We start from the raw sequence: 18758 nt of genomic DNA on the forward strand, positions 1-18758 counted from the left end.
AGCATTGTGTAATGTATAAAATTATTGAATCACTATAGTATATACCTGAAAGTAATATAACACTGCATTATACTGCAATTAAAAAAAAAAAGTCTTAGTGACACAGCAGACACAGTTTAGCTAATCTAGTCGTATTCATATAACTAAAAACATTCCCTAACAGCAGGACCCTTTTTTTATACCCTGACTCCTATAATTATTTTTGTTGGTTTCAAAATCCACATAAAATATCAGTGCAACCCTCTGCACTCTCAGTTCCTGGACCATACCAGCTTCAGACAACTTGTCTTTAATCTTACTTCAAGCAAGCATCCTCATTGGCATGCCCCAGGCTCATGTTATTATATTTTCCACACTACTTCCAAAACATAATTTCAACTGTCCTAATAAGTGAATGAATTTTACATTAAGAGCCTAATTACAAGAGTAGCTGAATCATTATCCTATGTCCTGTTGATATTTTCTACACCCTCTAAGTCATATCAACATAATGTCTTCTAATTACATGTTCAGTCTATCAGTCCTGTTTCTATAGCAAATATTTTTTAAAAAAATTTTTAATGTTTATTTTTGAAGGAAAGAGAGAGAGAGAGAGAGCAGGGGAGGGACAGAGAGAGAGGGAGACACAGAATCCAAAGCAGGCTCCAGGCTCCAAGCTCTGAGCTCTCAACACTGAGCCAGACACGGGGCTTGACATGGGGCTCCAACTCACAAGTGGTGAGATCATGACCTGAGCGGAAGTCGGATGCTTAATCGACTGAGCCACCCAGGTGCCCAGCAAGTATTTTTTTTAAAAAGCTTTATCATCTGTTCATACTCTTGGTCCCTGTAAATTGTATTGATCTACTACTCAACTGAATGTCACATGTTCTCAAAATCTTTGTCTTTCTCTTTTTCACTCCACATGAAGACACTCCTTCTAAATTCTTAGGAAGCTGAAAGTCATACTCTTAACTACAGAGAACAAACTGATGGTTACCAGAGAGGAGGTGGATGGAGGGGGTGGGGGGAATGGTTAAAATAGGTGATGGGGATTAAAGAATACACTTATGATGAGCATTCTTGCTCAATAGAAGTGTTTAATCACTATATTATAAACCTGAAACGAATACAAGACTGTATGTTAACTCTACTGGAATTAAAATTAAAAACTTAATTAAAAAATGCTATGTCTTAATTGTGCTTACTCATCTCACCACCATTATGAGGTTTGTTTTTTTTTTTTTTTCTTTTTAAATGGTCTCTTTGTTAGAATGGTTTCCTTCCAATGAGCACCAACATTCTGCATTCCTTGCATATGTTTTTGCCCTATTTTTCAGTGCTATATTTGATCTAGATGTGTATCCCTAAATTCATATTTTCTCTACTTGTTGTTACCATTGACTTGGCATTCACCTGATACCACCTGGCTTGCCCTTCCCCTTTCCTTCACTGTTTCCTCTTCTTTTTGTGCCTTCAGTGACAACAAAATTCCCCTTCCTATATACATTTGTTAGTTGTACTATATCTACATTTAAATCTATATTCCTCTATCTACCTAACTATATATTTATCTATGTAAAATCTGGGTTTTTTTTAATACAATTCTCTATCTCAACTTCTGACCTCATCAGCAGGTGCTTGAAGTGTTTTTGATTTTTTTTTCTCATCTCAGCATATTTTTAAGCTCCCTTATCCACTGTCTCCTTTAAGATCTCATTGAGCCATTTTCCCTTCTATTTCAGACGGGAAAGGAGGAGGTAAGTAGTATAGTACTACAGTAAGTAGTTTTGCTTTACTGCATTTTCAAATATTTCCTTCAACTTTTGTCCTTATTCTCTTTTCATTCTTTACCCAGAGTATGAGGAATCCTTTCTAATTTATCCCAGTGATTTATCACATGCTTATTTTTTCTTCAGACCATCAAAACATACTTATCTTTAGAAGTTTGTAAAAACAAAGGCATTTTAAAAAATAAAATGAATAGGCATTTTTACCAACCTAGAAACAACTGGTATTTACATTTTTATCTATTTCTTCTCAGGGCTTACTAAAATATCTTTTTAAACATTGCATTGACTTATGTTATATAATTATAATGTTTTAAAATTTAATTATAAATTCTGTAAGTTTTTGCCTCCTGTAATTGTCTTTTAAGATAACAGTCTCATGCTCTAGGGGCCATTCACTCTGGCCAGACTTGCTCCAATCATATATACATTTACTTATTATATTATTTAATCTTCACAAGAACCTTGTAGAGTAAGAGTGTCTTGAGGCTGAGAGAGAAATGACTTGCCTAAGGTAACAGAATTACTAAATAGCTGAGCTAGCATTCAATCTTTGTTCTCAATACTAGTTAGTGCTCTTCCTATTGTACCTTACACAGCCAAAAGCAAAGAGGGAGGTGAAAAAAGAAACATGAAGACCATAAACCAGGAAATCATGGGGAGGTAAAAGTTCGCTAAAAAACCGAGCTGGAGAAGCAATGTCTGCCATAAGTGACATGAAGTATGACACTGTAAACAGAATGAAACATTAACAATTTAATATACCAAAGCTAAGTGACTGAAATAAATTGTATTTTGTAGCACATTATAGAATTGTGTGTGTGCGTGTGTGTGTGTGTGTGTGTGTGTTCCATCATGTGGCAATAGCCACCTGCCAGTCTGAGTCAATAATCAGAAACACGTGGTGCTAGATCAAGTGATTATTTATGAAAACAAGTAGCAAAAATTTTGACAGAGAAACAACTTCACTCACCAACCTTTTTATACAAATGTTCCTGGTAATCTCTCTCTCTCTTTCTCCCTCTCTCTCTCTCTCTCTCTCTCTCTCTCTCCTTTCCTCCATCCCAACCCTTGTGCTAGATTTTAAACTTCCTTTGCTCTCTTTTGTGCAGATTTACGTTTTTGATATATTCATAACCTGTTAACTGTATATATACAAACGCATACATATTTCCACTATTAGAAAACTTCATAATTTAAATTTAAGTTTCAAGATTTCATATGACGTTCGGAAATTTATTATTGCTAAATCCAAAGCATTCAGACAGAAATTACAGTTTTTATTTTCTAAATCAAGAGTCCATGGTTTCAGATACAAGATAGCCACAGAACTTGAGCAGATGGTAGTTTGCAATTAATATGAATTTTAAAGCTGAATGTTGAGTGTATAATAGCATTTGCTTTGCCTATTATTAGATATTGAATTTTACTCATGTACTGCTTTAAAAAAATTACTCTACACTCTGCCACTTTGACCTTACAGGAGATTAGGAAACAAGAAGTTATTGAGTGAGGAGATCCAACAAAATTACAATTACAAAAATCTCTGAATGCTGTATGTAATTGAATTTATCCACAAGCCAAAAATCAATGCAGTCATCCAGAAACACACCAAATGTGACTTTTGGCTTTTTCCGCCTTATCAAGCTTAATTGATGTTGGAGGAAATAAATGAGAGAAATAGTTAGTCTTATAGTAGGAGTCTCTAAGGATATATCAAATAGCCATTGATAAGAGCTAAGGGTAATTCATATTTCTGAATGCCCATTGATGACAGCAGCAGTTGAGACTGACTCCTTTCCTATCTAGGCTCCAGTTCCTACAATTTCTCCCTGCACTCCTAAGGGGAGTGGTTAAAAATCAGACATCTATTTAGTGGTTAGATATTGACATATAATGGCTTTTGAGATGTCTGCTTTGAGACTAAAAGTCAAAATGTGATAGTTAATTGAATAAAATAAGAGTTTTTATATATTTTTAAACATTTACATAAATTTTGACATCTGTGTTAGAGTAAAATAACACTATATTTTTTGAAATCTGAGAATAAAGTCAGACCTCAACATCTCATTTCTTTGTTTTGTTAATATAATACTTTTGTATTTCACCCAAATAAACTATCACTACTTACACATATATCCGTACGTGTATACATATTCATACATTTGCACATTGGATCAATGCCATAGGACCCATTTCCTTCACTGTGCCAGATGGATGTGGATGTCTCCTACTTACTGACTACATTAGCAATTGTTTCTACACAGGTATATTTCGTTTTTATCCACATGACCAGAAATAGTGCTGCTCAGAGTATATTCTGTAGACTGGTGATGGTCTGAAAACTATCAGACGGCAACAAATTAAGTGCAGAAATTGGAAATAAAAATTAAGAAAATCATTTGGCTCTTTGACAAATATTTTATGTCTATCTATTACATAAAAAATTGGGACCTGCACTTTGCATGTTTTTTATCTTTAATTTTCTAATAATTCATTTAATTGCATTAGAAATTACTCTGTATAGATTTTTTCAAAACAGATCATCACAAATTATTGTGTTTTGGAGCACTTGTCTAGAGGGGTGGAGCTCAATATCTTATTTGTTTTTATCATCTGATAATCAAAAATTTTAGGGAGATCTCCCAATTTTAATAATAATTTTCTCAATATCTTGGAATCAAGTTACGGTGGTCTTCTCGCTTTCAGTACATCCTACAAATATCCATTACTGCATATATATTATACCATATGTATAAAATGTATATAGCATATGTTTTTAAATTTTAAAGTATAAAAATACCTACAGTCCTATCATAAAAGGCATATTCTCAACACCTGAATTCGAAAATTTTGTTTCCTTTAAAAAAAAGAATTCTAGGGGCGCCTGGGTGGCTCAGTCGGTTGAGCGTCCGACTTCGGCTCAGGTCATGATCTCGCGGTCCGTGAGTTCGAGCCCCGCGTCGGGCTCTGTGCTGACAGCTTAGAGCCTGATGTCTCTTTCAGATTCTGTGTCTCCCTCTCTCTGACCCTCCCCTGTTCATGCTCTGTCTCTCTCTGTCTCAAAAATAAATAAATATTAAAAAAAATTTTAAAAATAAAAAAAAAAAAATAAATAAATAAAAAAGAATTCTAAATGAATCTGAGTCAGACCATCATCTGAATGTTGTTTCTTTATAGTTACATGCTTGCCACTTTAGATCTCCCACTTGGATTAAATTCCTAAAAGGAAGGCAAATGTATCTTCTTTATTGTTGTATTACTATATGCTTAATAAATATTTATTTAAATCATTACTTATCAACCAAAAAGTATACAAAAACTTCATTTTTATCACTGATTATTTAGGTATGGAAGTAATGATTCGTTACTTGAAATGTGAGCTAGTTTCTATTTTTATTATATAAAATTTCATACATCTATAATTTGAACCATAACATAGTGATTGACATTATATTTATTTAAACTCATTAATGGTTGATTTAATACTTATATTGCAATGTAAAACATTAAGAATGCAAAATAATAAATATTGTGTAATTATAAGCTTCATATGATCCCTTATACTTATACCTACATGTTTTTACAAACTGGAACTAGAAACTATACACACTTTAATTTCAAGGTGGTAAGCTACTTTTGTCTGCAAGAATGCAAAACTGAGTTTATCATCACTGTAGACAGTTCCTTTGAGTTATGAAGTAATTTGAAGCAATCATCTGTTTACACAAATTTAAAGGAAGTGCCAGTATATTATTATTGAGTAAAACAGTGAAGTCAGTTAAGCCTGAAGAAAGATATTCAGAAAGAGTATGTTTACTGGTTCAGTAACATGAATGGTGTTGCCATTTGAGTTGAAGACACTCCTCTAAAAGTTCTAGCACTTCTCTGGTAGAAAAGTTCCACACAAAATATCTCTGTGTTGCTATACGAAGTCATCTATATGTGATGACTTCTACATCATTATCTCTAGCCCAGACAAATACCATCAATTCCAAACTCTTCTATCCTGATTCCTACCTGGTACCCCCTATTGATTGTTTAATAATAGGCCAAACCTAAAATGGATGAGGTGTAACTAACTGGTTTTATAACATACCTGTTCTATTCTCAGTCTTCCACATCTCGGTAAATAGAACTATAGGTCACCTAGATATTGGGACCAAAAACCTAAGGCAGACCTTTGATTTTCATTTTTTCTTTTTCTTTACTAACCTATATTAAAGACCCAGCAAGACAATTCAATCTCCAAAATACATCTATGTGAAATCTACCTACTTCATATCCATTACCACCACTCTAGACCAAAGCAAAATTACTTCTAAACTGGATTACAGCTATTGCCTTCCTAACTGATTTGCTTCTTTCACGTTTGCTTCTTGGCAACGTACTCTCTATCCAAATACAAAAGTACTATTTTCAAAATATAAATAAATCTTCTCATGCTTTAATTAAAATATATCAATGGATACCACTTAAATATATCATAATGTATGAACTATATTCCATGATCTACAAGTCACTGCATTACTGAATCTTGAACATTCTCTAACTAATATCCTTCATGTTTCCTATGCTTCAGCTATATCATCTCAATATCACCCCTGTAAATCACTTTACTTCAATTAATAAAAACCAATTCTTGGATTATTAACATTAATATTATGGGTACTCTGTAAAACGGCTCCCAAGGATCTCCATTTCCTGATATTCAAGCCCTTGTTTAATCTACTCCTTGAATGTGAGCTAGTCCTAATGGTTCATTTCCATGAACAGAATATGGCAAAAATGATGTGATAGCACTTTCATAATCAGACTACAAAGAGACTGTGGCTTCCAATTTACACACTTTCTCCCACACTTTCAACTTCCTCTGAAGGAAACCAGCTGTCATGTGGCATGGTTCTTTGGACAGACACACAGTTAACTTTTCCAGGGAATATCCAGCTATGACCTGATGTCTCCCCATGTAGCTACATCTCAGAACTACAGTAATCCCTCTTTCCTGTCCCTTTAGGACTGGTAGAAATTATGATTCTTGGTACTGGTGATTCCAGGGCCCCTACTCTATTTCTTTTTAGCTCCTTTAAACCATGCCATACCATTACAAAAATTCTATGTTGAATTTTCTCAAATTATCCAGTTTGAGTGTGCTATGTGTTCTCTATTGGAACATAGATGCTCATAGGGGAAAGTAAGAACAGATTCCCATCAATAAAAAATCGGCAATTTTGTTAAATGGTCAACAGACACAGAGAAACATGACAACAAATGAAAGAAAAACATGACATATCATAGCTAGTAATATAAAATTCAGTGATCAGCGTTCTTGATTATATATTTTAATTTCCACATACATGCACACATGCACACAGTATTGTATAAGTTGGGAATGATTCCAGCTGCAATTAAAAGAATACCTGGCAAATTGTAGCTTAAACTAAGAATTTTTATTGACTTTAGGGGCACCTGGGTGGCTCAACTTGTTAAGCAACCAACTTCAGCTCAGGTTATGATCTTGCAGTTCACAAGTTCAAGCCCCACATCGGGCTCTGTTCTGACAGCTCAGAGCCTGGAGCCTGCTTGGGATTCTGTGTCTCCCTCTCTCTCTGCCTCTCCTCCACTCACTCTCTCTCTCTCTGTCTCTCTCTCTCTTTCAAAAATAAATAAACATTAACATTTTTTAAAATAATATTTATTAATTTTATAAGGAAAGTGACAAGATGGGTATTCTTAGAGTCTTGTTTGTTTATTTTTGTTTTTGGGTTTTGTTTTGTTTTGTTTTGTTTTTGCAACTCAGTGATTTCAGTAAAGCCCCAGGAATTTTCCAGCTTTAGGAGCAACCATTCTTCAAATATGGGGTTTTTTGGGGTTTTTTTTTTTGTTTTTTTTTGCTCTTTTATTATACCTGTTCCCTGATAGTTACATTATCTACAGAAGTTCTGGGTATCACGACTATATTCAAAAACAAGAAGCAAGGAGGGATTTCAGGAAACAGTGATGCTAAGGGCCTTTAATTTGCGTACTTCTCTCATATTTTTTGAATGTTTTATTTATTTACTTTGAGAGGGAGAGAGAGAGATAGAGCATGAGTGACAAACATGGAAGGGGCAGAGAGAGACAGAGAGAGAGCGACAGAGAGAGAGAGAGAGAGAGAGAGAGAGAGAGAAAGAGAGAGAGAGACAGAGAGAATCCCAAGCAGGCACCATAGTGTCAGTGTGAAGTCTGACGTAGGGCTTGAACTCACAAACCATCAGATCATGACCTGAGCCAAAATCAAGAGTTGGCTGCCTAACCAACTGAGCCACCCAGGTGCCCCTGTGTACTTCTTTAATATTTTATAAACGTAACTTTTTCAGGAATCTTAAATAAGACCCTTCTCTTTCCTTTGCTAGAATTTGTTATAAGGTCACCTTGAGCCTCAAAGGAGAATGGGCAGGCAAATAATCGACAAAAGAGACTGGGGTTAACATAGTGATGATTCATCCCTAGAGCTGGAAGAAGGGTCCATCTGGGGTTCTCAGATCAAAGAACATTCTCTGCAACATCAACAAGTTCCAGAGGCTTTTAAACAGGAAATAAAAAGGAAAAAGGCTATGGGTAGCCAACTAACATTTTCTACAACAAGCACTTGTCATAACATAGTGTGATCACTTATATACATTTCATTAATTCTATAGGTAAATTATGTATTTCTTGTCCCAATCCCAGAAGCTGGTACCGTTTAGTTACTTAACATTTATTGAGTTAAAGAACAAAAAACCCTGGCAGACATGGGACAAATGGAATTTATTTGAAATTTCTTACTAATATTTAATTAGTAGGTCCACTAATTGACTTTTATTTATTTTTCTACTAATTGACTTTTAAGTGCTTAAAATCAAGAGGACTGAAAGAAATCCAGTACAACCTTCCATGCATTTAATCCAGAGAGACAATAATTCAGCCTCTACTTAAAAATTCATAATGGGAATGATAATGCCAATTCCATTTTGAAATAGTGCTAATTATTAGAAAATTCCTATATTAGCATTTGTCGGAACTACAATGTAATCATGCCCACAAACTTTCTCCTCTAACCCTGTTCAAACCTCGGTCTTCTTTATGTTCAAATTATGTGCATTTTTTTCATTGTATTGTTATTTCAGTTATATTTCATCATTTCAAAGACCCCTTAAGTTCTGGTGCTAAAAATTCTGGGGCACCTTGGTGGTGCCAACTCTTGACTTTGGCTCAGCTCATGATCTCACAGTTGTGGGATGGAGCCCTGCATCGTCAGGCTCCATGCTGGGTGTGCAGCCTGCTTAACATCCTCTCTCCTTCTTCCCTTCCCTTCCCTCTCTCTTTCAAAAAGAAAAAAAAATCTGAAAAATGTTTCAGATATGGGTGTTTCACCAATAACTACATTTTTCCTTTTGTCTGATAAAAAAGGCTGTCCTCATCATATCTTTGCAACTGATCTTTTACTTCATATCTATGCTATAATGTCCAAGGTAAAACCATTTGCTTGTGGTGTTACATGTACATGTGTGTTTTCCAAGTTATATTACAGGCCTCTTAAAGCCAGGAACCATCTCCTAGTTTATTTTGTATCTCCATGACATCTGAAAGTTCTCTTAAATAGGGCAATGACACTTTTTAGTAGAAGGGAAAGATTTGTTATCCCAGAATAAGTACATTCTTTTGGAAAAAATTCTCAATTTGTTTTATTTTCCCTTATCTTTAAAATGGAAACATTAAGAATCTGATATCAAAAATTGTGTCCAGGGGATCTGGGTGGCTCAGCCAGTTAAGCCTCCAACTCTTGATTTCAGCTCAGGTCATGATCTCACGGTTCTTGAGTTCGAGCCTTGCATGGGCCTCTGTACTTCCTGGCAGTGTGGGTCCTGCTTGGGATTCGTTCTGTCTCCCTCCCCATCTCGCTCTGTCTCTGTATCTCTCAAAAATAAATAAATAAATAAACTTAAAGAAAAACATTTAAAAAAGTGTCAAAATAAGTTTTGATGCCTTTTTTACTTCTAAATTATAAAAATTATGCATATAATAATATTATTGTATGTTATGGATGTTTGTCAAATATTTCATTTTAAGTTTCACATCATATATTAATATAGATATTTTTAACCTACAGACCTGTAATTAAGTATTTGGGTTTAATTTTCAAAATTCCATGAAGGTATTATGTATTCACTGACACTAACCAAATTGTGAATAAGTTTTATCTTGTTGAAACACATTATTTCCACATCTTTTTACCTCAGCTCTAACCTAACCAGCAGTTATTTTATTCTCAGTTTACTAATTCCTTATATAGCGTAGGTATCAACAAGTTATCATGTTAATTCTTCTCATAATTTCATATTATATAATTTTGTGTCATTAAATGTAAAGATCAAAGTAAACATGCTATAATCATATCCTATATTTGCCAAATAATTATAATACTGAAAAAAAAAACAATAATAAAGGCAGCAGTAAGTTTGCTGAGGCAAAAATTATAGTGGGAAACAATGCTTTATATACCTGTTTCTGATAAATAGTTTGCTCCAAAGTAATTTTGTTTCTCACTTATTATTATCTAAATAATTTTTACTTACTTTTACAATTTTCTGAGTTTGAATATGCTGGAAGCCACAAATTTCAAGTTTTCCTTGTATTTTATGGCAGAGAGATGGCTATTCAGGTCCAGTTTTAAGCAAGCATGGGTCATTCAACCCCAAGCTAATATTTAAAAAAATAATTTATTGTAACTAATCCAAATTTTAAATCTACATACTGATTCTAATTCTGCCCCATAGAAATACTCCAAAATAATGCTCATCTGTCTTCACAGAATGTACAAAAAAACACCTGCATGTACACAAGCACACACGTATGCGCACATTTTAACATTTTTTTCTCTGATGCTGAGCAGCTCACAAAAAGTGGGTTTCTTTTTCTCACCCTATCTTCCATTCAGTAAGCACAAAGGGTAACTTGCCCTATGAGAAGTTTTGTAGATGTCTCGCTTCTTTTCCTGAGACTCAGCTATCATAGATACAAAGCTGTAGGAAGTCTATCTAGTGTCTAACAACAGCTTTATTTCAAACCTTTAATCTTCCAGGAAAGAAAGCAATTAAACTAGGAGGAATACTTGAAAGATAGAAGTTAATTTTATTTTCTCATTTTTCTTATATTTGTATTCATTTTATTCTTTATTAGTATGCATTCCTATTATTTCAAATCAATGTGAAAAGAAAATCTACCAAATCAAATACTAATTGCCTATCTTGAAAAAAAAAAACACAGTATTATGCATCATATACACGTATGTGTGGACACACACACACACACACACATATACACACACAGTTTATTCTAAATCTGCTTTTATTCCCCTGCTTTTAGTTTTTATTGTTATTTTTTTAGAAGGGGTCAAGAAAATTCTACGTAAGAGAAAGTAGTCTACCTTATTAAAAAACAAACAAACTAAAGCAATAAAAGGAGAAAGAAAAATCCCACAGAGGGCCATTTGAAGAAATAATGAAAACTAATTACCAAGAAATTCTCTATCCTAAGAAAAAAGGAAAGCATCCAAAAGGCAACTAAGAGAAACACAAAAAAGCAGATTACAAAGAGAAAATATTTTTGTGTGAAAGATTTTGAAATAGACAAAAAGTCTTTATAAAAGAAGACAACAAAACATGATGCTTAAAGTAAATGCTAGCAACTAGTAAATGACAATGACAATTCAAAATCCATCAATGAGCAATTCATTTGAAGTGTGATATAACCTATAGCCATATATGAAGGGATTCTGGGGATTACTTTTGTAGTCCATATTCAAGGAATAATTCCAGTTAAGAAAAACAGAAGATTGGGATGCTTATATGGCTCAGTTGGTTAAGTATCTGACTCTTGATTTTGGCTCAAGTAATGATCTCATAGCTTGTGAGACTGACCCTTATTGGGTTTTGTACTGACAGCATGAAGCTTGCTTGGGATCTCTTTCTCTCTACCTCTCTTTCTGACCCTCCCCCCCACATGCTCTCTCTCTCTCCCTCTCTCTCAAAATAAATAACCATAATAAAAAAGAAAGAAGAGACATTGGTTTAATTTTCAGTTCAGGTGTTCTGAAGAGATTCCTCAATCTCTCAGAGCATATATGTAAAAGACATAATCAGATCTCTTTGCAAAGATTGCTTTTAATATCAATTTTATCTTTTATCTCAAGAACTCCCAGAAATTTTAATAACATGTAAGATCAGCCTTTTAGAGAGTATTCATATATATCAACAGAAGTAGACTGAAAGACTTCTTGAGGCAAAAATCTGCCACATTATTATTTATAAATTTTATAATGAAATTGGATGAAGTAAGACTGGAAAATTACTAACTTCAGGGATAAAATCCTTTTCATATCGATGATAGCTTGTTGTCACAACCCCAAAGATTCTTACTTGAGAGAACAATATGTCCACAAGTTCCTTCTCTAGGACTTTGGAATATGAAGCTGTAATGTTGAGAAGTGTGCTTTTAAGGAATCTTTGGTTGAAACTGAACAGAAAGATGAACAAACTTAAATGATAACTTTTGAGAACCTGTGGAATGTGAACAGTAGTTCCTAAGACCTACTCTTTCAGCTTTCGAAGATGAATAAGGCTGTAGGAGCATGGATCATCCTACCACAGTTACATGCATACATAGTGTTAGAATTTAGACATACTTTTTTTAGAGATACAGTTCATCCACGACAATATGTAAATGGCAGGCACTCTCATTGCAAGCAACAGGTAACAGTGGATATGCCATTTACATGTAACCCCATGTTGATTTATTTAAAAGGAAGAATTACATTGGACAATAAGGTAAATATTATTTTTATAAAAATAATTACTAAATTTATATTTATTTGTGAGTACATAATTTCATTAAGATATATAAGCTAGTTTAAAAAAAAAGGCACCCAGGGAATAATTCCATATGTTTTTATGCTTTGAATTGTTTTAAAATTGACTTTACTTTTTAGAGCAGTTTTAAATTCATAGCAAAATTGAATAGGAAGTACAGAGAGTTCCCATATACCCACTGGCCCCTCAGGTATTCCATTCTGCTCCACTGATTAATTTGTCTATTCTTTCACCAATATCACAATATCTTGATTACTTCAGATTTAAACTAAGTCTTAAAGTCAAGTAGTGTCATTCTTCCAACTTGTTCTCCTTCAATATTATATTAGCTCTTCTGGGTTTTTTGTCTTTCCATATAAATTTTAGTATGTTTCTCATATCTGCAAAATAAATTGTTGGAATTTTTACTGGGATTGGATTGATTCCATAGATCATGTTGAAAAAAATTAACATCTTGACAATGTTGAGTCCCATGCATCATCAAAGAATATTTGTTTATTTAGTTTTTTCATTTTGTTCATCAGAGTTTTACAGTTTCCTCATATAGATATTATTTTATTAGGTTTATGTCTAAATATTTCATTTATTTGGGTGCTAATGCAAATAATAGTGTGGCTTTCACTTCAAATTAAATTTGTTCATTGTGGCATATGGGAAAGTAAGTGAATTTTGTGTACTAGCTTCGTAGTTAACACATTTGTTCAGAACATTCCACCCAAAATGAGCAGAATACATTCTTTTCAAGTGCACATGGAACATTTCCCAAAATAGATAACATGATAGTCACAAAACAAGTATCAACAAATTCAGTGGGTGCCTTGGTGGCTCAGTCAGTTAAGAATCTGACTGGGGCGCCTGGGTGGCTCAGTTGGTTGAGTGTCCGGCTTCAGCTCAGGTCATGATTTCACGGTTTGTGAGTTCCAGCCCAGCATCGGGTTCTGTGCTGAAAGCTCGGAGCCTGGAGCCTGTTTCAGTTCTGTCTCCCTCTCTCTCTCTGCTCCTCCCCCTGCTTGTGCTCTGTCTGTCTCTCCAAAATAAATAAATAAATATTAAAAAAAAAAAAAAAAAGAATCTGACTTCAGCTCAGGTCATGATCTAGTGGTTTGTGGGTTCAAGCCCTGCATATGGCCCTGTGCTGACAGCTCAGAGCCTGGAGCTTGCTTTGGATTCCGTGTCTCCTCTCTCTGTGCCTCCCCAACTCACATTCTGTGTCTCTCAAAAATAAATAAACGTTAATTTTTTTTAAATAAAAACAAAAAAAATCCAAAAAGACAAATCATACTATGCATCTTTTCCAACCTAAATACTATGAAACTAGAAATCAATCACAAGAAAAAATCTGGAAGGAATGCAATACATGAAATACATGAAAGTTACTTAAGTGCTACTAAACAATGACTGGTTCAACCAAGATATTAAAGAGAATATAAAGAAAACACATGGACCTAAATGAAAATTAAGACACAATAGTCAAAAATCTTTGGGATGTAGTAACAACTGTTTTAAGAGGCAAGTGCATAGCAATACAGGTCTACCTCAAAAAGCAAGGATAATCACAAATAAACAAATACACCTTATATCTAAAGGAGCTAGAAAAAGAAGAACAATAAAACCCCAAAATAGTATAAGGAGAGAAATAATAAAAGGTAGAATAGAAATAAAATAGAAATAGAAACTAAAACAAAGAAAAACTCATGGAACAAATCAATAAAATCAGGAGATGGTTCTTTGCAAAGATATACAAAATTGATAAACCAGACTATCAAAAAAAATTGGATTCAAATAATCAAAATCATAAATTAAAGAGAAATAACAACTGACACCACAGAAAAACAAAGATGATAAAAGAATACTATGAAAAAATTATCTGCCAACAAATTGGGCAACCTAGAAGAAATAGATAAATTCCTAGAAACATATAACCTTCCAAAACTGTATCAGAAATAAATGGAAAATTTGAGCACACTAGTCACCAGCACTGAAACTGAAGCAGTTCAAAAAACTCCCAACAAACAAAAGTCCAGGACCAGATGGCTTCACATGTGAAATCTGCCAAACATTTAAAGAAGACTTATACCTATTCTCCTCAAATATTCCAAAAAAAAAAAAAAAAAAAAAAAATAGAAGGAAAACTTCCAAATTCATTCTATGAGGCCAGTATCACCCAAAATCAAAACCAGATAAAGATACTACCAAAAAAGAAAGCTACATGCCAATATCTCTGATGAACATAGATGCAAAAATCCTCAACAAAAGATTAGCAAACTGAATCCAACAATACATTAAAAATAATGATCATTCATCATGATCAAGTGGTATTTATTCCTGGGGTTCAAGGGTCTTTCAATATTTGCAAATCAATCAACATGATATATCATCACATCAATAAAAGAAAGGATAGGGGCACCTGGGTGGCTCAGTTGGTTAAGCGTTCAACTTCGGCTCAGGTCATGATCTCACAGTTCATGGGTTCGAGCCCCACATTGGGCTCTGTGCTGACAGCTCAGAGCCTGGAGCCTGCTTCAGATTCTGTGTCTCCCTCTCTCTCTGTCCCTCCCTGGCTCACACTCTGTCTCTCTGTCTCTCTGTCTCTGTCTCTCACTCTCTCACTCTCAAAAATAAATAAACATTAAAAAAAATTTTTTTAAAGAAAAGATAAAAACCATGTGATCATATCAATAGATATAGAAAAAGCACTTGACAATGTATAATACCCATTCATGATGAAAAAACCTCAACAAAGTAGGTTTAGAGAGAACATACATAAATATAATAAAAGCCAAAAATGAAAAACCTACATCATCATCATACTCAATGGGGAAAAACTGAGAGCCTTTCCCTAAGGTCAGGAACAAGAAAAGGATGTTTACTCTCACCACTTTTATTCAACATAGTACTGGAAGTCCTAGTTTCAGCAATCAGACACACACACAAAAATAAAAGGCATAGAAATTAGTAAGGAAGAAATAAGACTTTCACTATGTGCAGATGACATCATACTATATATAGAAAATCCTAAAGTCTCCACCAAAACTACTAAAATGGATAAACGAATTCAGTAAGGTCACAGGATACAAAATCAATATATAGAAATCCATTTCATTTCTATTCACTACTTATGAAGTAGCAGAAAGAGAAATTAAGAAAACAGACCCACTTAAAATTGCACCAAAAATAATAAACTTAGGAATAAACTTAGTCAAGAAGGTGAAAGACTTATACTCAAACTATAAAACAATGATAAAAGAAAACGAACATGACACAAACAAATGGGAAGGTATTTCATGTTCATGGAATGAGAGAACAAATATTGATAAAATGTCCATACTATCCAAAGCAATCTATAGATTTAAAGCAATCCTTATCAAAATACCATCAACATTTTTCACAGAACTAGAACAAATGATCCAAAAGTTTCTATGGAACCACAAAAGACCCCTAATAGCCAAAGAAATCTTGGAAAACAAAAACAAAAAAACCTGAAGGTATCACAATTCCAGATTCTAAGATATACTACAAAGCAATTGTAATCGAAGGAGTATGGTAATGGCACAATAATAGACACATAGATCAATGAAACAGAACAGAAAAGCCAGAAATAAGCCCACAATTATAATTAGTCAGTTAATCTTCAACAAAGCAGGCAAGAATATCCAATGGGAAAAATAGTTTCGGGCACCTGGGCAGTTCAGTCAGTTGAGCTTCTGACTCTTTTTTTTTTTTTTTTTTAATTTTTTTTTTTTCAACGTTTATTTTATTTTTGGGACAGAGAGAGACAGAGCATGAACGGGGGAGGGGCAGAGAGAGAGGGAGACACAGAATTGGAAACAGGCTCCAGGCTCTGAGCCATCAGCCCAGAGCCCGACATGGGGCTCGAACTCACGGACTGCGAGATCGTGACCTGGCTGAAGTCGGACGCTTAACCGACTGCGCCACCCAGGCGCCCCGAGCTTCTGACTCTTAATCCCATCTTGGGTCTTGGTCTTGGGGTCACGGATTCAGGCCCCTCAGTGGGCTTCACACGGGGCATGAAGCCTAATTTAGAAAAAAAAAAAAAAAAAAAAAAGAAAGAAAGAAAGAAAAAGAAAAAGAAAAAGAAAAAAAAAAGAAACAAAGTAAAAGTCTCTTCAACAAATGGTATTAGGAAAGCTGGACAGCTACATGCAAAATAAAAAGAAATTGGACCACTTTCTTAAACCATACACAAAAGTCAACTCAAACTGGATTAAGGACCTAAATGTGAAACCTGAAACCATAAAAATCCTAGAAGACAGCACATGCTTTAACTTTTTTGACATTAGCTGTAGGATCATTTTTCTAGATATGTCTTCTGAAGCAAGGGAAACAAAGACAAAAATAAACTATTGGGACTACATCAAAATAAAAAGCTTCTACACAACAAAATAAACAATCAGTAAAATTAAAAGACAACCTAAAAATGGGAGAAGATATTTGCAAATGACATATCTGATAAAGGGCTAGTATCCAAAATATATAAACAACATATACAACCCAACACCAAAAAAACTCCAAATGATACAATTAAAAAATGGGCAGAAGACATGAACAGACATTTTTCCAGATAATACATACAGATGGCCAAAAGACACATGTTAAGATGCTCAACATTACTCATCATCAGGGAAATGCAAACCAAAACTACAATGAGATACCACCTCACACTGACAGAAGTTTCCTCATAAGATCCAACAATTCCACTATTGGGTATTTAGTCAAAGAATATAAAGAATACACCCCAAGTGTCCATCAATAGATGAATGGAAAAAGAAAATGTGATATTACACACACACAGACACACACACAATGCAATATTACTCAGCCATTGGAAAGAATGAAATCTTGGCATTTGCAACAACATGGATAGATCTAGAGAGTGTTATGCTAAGTGAAATAAGTCAGTCAAGAAGGACAAATACCATATGATTTCACTCAGATGTGGATTTTAAGAAACAAAACAAATCAACAAAGAAAAAAGAGACAAACCAAAAAACAGACTCTTAACTATAGAGAACAAACTGATGGTTACTAGAGGGGAGGCGAGTGGGGGATGGATGAAATAAGTGAAGGAGATTAAGATTACACTAAGAATATTGGAATAGAAATAAAATAAATGATAAATAAAATAAATAAAGATTGAAAGTGAGGAAGTCTTGAAAGGCCCACCTACCAGGTGAGTGTGCTGCTCAAAATTTAAAGGTTAGTGACTCCAGAAACAGACCCACCCATATATGGTTGAATGATATTTAACCAAGGTTGCAAGTCAGTTCAATGGAGAAAGGGAAGTTTTCTTAACAAATGATTGCTGAAAAAGCAGATACCCATATTGAAAAAACAGAACCTCACCTTCCACCTCACTCTACAAATAAAAATTAAAATTTTTGCTGAATTATAGACCTAGATATAATATCCAGAACTGGAAGCTTCTGGAGTAAAATATAGGACTCTGTCTTTACAAAATTGTGGTAGGCAAAGATTTCTTGGGCAGATCCCAATAATCACTAATCATCAAGAACAAAACTGATAACTTTGACATTATAAAAATTAAAAATTCCTGCTCAACAAATACTTCTAGGAAAAACAGATGATCCTGTAAGGGATGGGAAAAAATATTTGTAGCACAAATATCTGACAATGAACTTGAACCCAGAATATACAAAGTACTTATAAATCAACAGTAAAGAGATGAACAACCCAATTTTAAAATGAGCAAAAAACTTGAACAGCAGTTTTACAAAGGAAGATATACTAATGGCCATCGAGGCAAGTTCAATAATTAGAAGTCACAGTCCATTCTGTCTGAGAGCACAGCTTGCTGGAGTGAACTTGCTGATGGAACAGAGAAGTCAGAAGTGTAGGTCTTTGAATCCTCATTACGTTTGGGATGGGAAGAGGCATGAAATCCCACATTCAGTTGGTACATACTCCTCTGTTCCATGACTCCCTTTAGATAGGCTGAACATCTTTAGATGTGAGTGTTGTCCACGCCGTTCCAATCTTCCACATTACTCAGGGTACGCAAACAAGAGAGAATGTAGCCAGTGGCCTCCCTCCTCATCTAACTCAGGGTCCTCCCTGGCCC

General features: G+C 34.3%; 1 long non-coding RNA gene across 1 annotated transcript in view; it reads right to left on the minus strand.

The window, feature by feature from the left end:
* Positions 1 to 16605: 16605 nt before the first annotated feature.
* Positions 16606 to 18758, minus strand: part of LOC121029831 (uncharacterized) — a 324524-nt gene continuing 322371 nt past the window's right edge. The window contains exon 6 of the long non-coding RNA XR_005789925.1: positions 16606 to 16693. This is a non-coding gene — a long non-coding RNA (uncharacterized LOC121029831). The remainder of the gene's footprint in view (positions 16694 to 18758) is intronic.

This window comes from Herpailurus yagouaroundi, unplaced genomic scaffold (assembly GCF_014898765.1).
Source record: "Herpailurus yagouaroundi ecotype Mexico unplaced genomic scaffold, PumYag 139, whole genome shotgun sequence".
Taxonomy (NCBI): Eukaryota; Metazoa; Chordata; class Mammalia; order Carnivora; family Felidae; genus Herpailurus; species Herpailurus yagouaroundi.